Consider the following 2,503-nt stretch of genomic DNA (forward strand, 5'->3'; position numbering starts at 1 on the left):
GGTTCCCTCAAATGCCGCAGATGGACAGCGCCACGGCGCATGTCTCTGAACATCTAATCCCTTCCAGTGTCTCACACTGATTGCTCCAAAGTGTTTGAGTTAAGTGAAAGGCAAACTTCCTGAACTACGTCTTTAAAATGATTCAAATTTGCATAAGTTTGAGCCACAGAACAGATGTCTCTTTAGTGCTGTACCTTTGAAAGTTTTAAAAACCACATTATATAAATCCAACTTGCTGTAACACGATTTTTCGTGCCTCCTTAATCCTTACTTGGGCGAAATGTTTTCATCAGAACAGTGACAAGGACAAGGAGAAAGGAGGCTCATGGCCGGAGATTATGGCAGAGGAAATTGTTTCATTGAAGGATTTTTAATCTCGTCTGCTAAAACGGAATGACAGTTTCCTCTTTGTGGCCTGCGTTCTGAGTCTTCATTTTGACAGCTAATATTCAGCACGCTCACTGTGTGCTGTGGCATTCAAACTGCAGAAAGAGAAACACACACAGAGAAAATAAAGTTCACTTGAGGTGCTGTCCTGTCCCACTCAGTTTTTAAAATCTCTCATTGATTTTTCATGCCTGTAGTTTTCTAATTTTCCCAAATACCTTGACTCCCGTTTTATTTAATGTGGTTGTTTCTCCAAGGTCAAGGGTACCTGATCATGGCCTACACACATAGATTTAGATTATCCTACATGGAGTACTCCAATATGGCTGAGGACACAGGAAGTGGTATAGATAATAAATAAGAAAAGTCACAGAATAAAATTCACACATATACATGCACACACACACATGCACACAAACATACATTTCTAAGGTCAGCCCACATATATGTGCACCCATATACTTCTAGGTCAGCACACACACACATATGCACACACATGTGCAAACACATGTGAACACACACACAAACACACACATGTGCAGATCAATACATAAACATGAGGAAATCTCTATTTCTGATGACCAAAGTCTCAGGTTTAGCATTAGTCTGTTTTGTTTTTAATGAGATAATCCAAGTACTTTGCCTAACTGTCCCAAAATGTTAGGTCTGATAAATTTGTTGAGATAAATAACTGTTTCAAAGCCCAGGTAGCCTAAGATTATCTTGGCTCCCTGCTTGCAGTATTTCATCTGGTCTCCCAGGTGACTCTCAATCCTGTCTGTCTTAGCCACTGCTCTGTCTTCATTTCAGGCCCATTTCTGTCATCTCTCCATTTACCATTGCTTGCATGGTCCTGGTTGAAATGCTGTGTTCATTTATTCATTTCTCCCCTGACACAAAGCAAACTCCCTGAGGGCAGGAACTTCTCTTTCACTGTGTTGTATGTACAGAGCTTGAGACACTGCGAGGCACAGGGCAGTGTTTAAAGGGTGACTGAATAAGAAAGATAAGAAAGGACGTGAATGAGGCGTGCTTCTGCTTGGGATAAAAGTTTAGATTTATTTTTCCAGCAGAAAATATATCAGAATTGGTGTTTGGTATGTCCAGTGTTTTCAGACATGGGTCAGTATTGATCATAATGCTAGAAGCTGTAGGCTTATATGCTGTATCCTCCTACCGCAGTGAAGATTTCTACTTTAAAACTGGTTATGAAGACAGGGTGGTGGTGTGTATGTCTTTAATCCCAGCACTAGGCAGGCAGAGGCAGACAGCTCTCTGTGAGTTTGTGGTCAGCCTGGTCTATAGAGTGCATTCCAGGACAGCTGGGGCTACACCGAGAAACCCTGTCTCAGAAAATAAACAAACAAACAAAACCCCACAAAGAAAAACAGAAAATTATTATAACTGTTTATTAGCTTATACAACATTGAATCTCTTTAGATTTCATATTCATATATATCTAATGAATCAAATGTTCCTTTCTGTTTTTTACCCTCTAGCTGACCTCCCATGTGTAGTTTCATTATTGCAGAAAGTCCCCTTCTGCTTTCATGACATTCTCTCTCTCCCTCTCCCTTTCCCTCTCCTTCTCTCTTTCACATGCACACACACATGCATATATGCATGCAACCCCCCAATATGCATAAGTAAATGCATACACATGTGCATATGCTATAGATCATATAAAAAACACACACTATTTTGTATTTTTAAATTTATTTTCTTATGTGTGTGTATGTATGTATTAGTTAGTGTGGTTGTGGAGGTCAGAGCTCGACTTTTGGGGTCAGTTCTCTCTTTCCACTCTATTGAGGCAGGGTGTCTCTTGTTTTTTTGCCACTGTGCTAAGTACACATGCACTTCTAGGACATTCTTCTCTTTACCCTGTCTCTTTGTAAAGGTGTTGAGATTACAGGTGCCCATCATTGGGTCCAGAAATGTATGTGGGTTTTAGGAATCAGTCTCTGGTCCTCAGACTTGCACTGCAAATGCATTAACCCACTGAACATTCTCCTGGCCCCTTTTTATCTGTCTTTGTCCCCATGACTCTTCTTGTTCTTTCTCCCACATCCTTTTAGACTTTTTCATCCTCACTGTTTCTGCTTTTATTCTCTCT

This window comes from Microtus ochrogaster, chromosome 6 (genome assembly GCF_000317375.1).
Source record: "Microtus ochrogaster isolate Prairie Vole_2 chromosome 6, MicOch1.0, whole genome shotgun sequence".
Lineage (NCBI taxonomy): Eukaryota > Metazoa > Chordata > Mammalia > Rodentia > Cricetidae > Microtus > Microtus ochrogaster.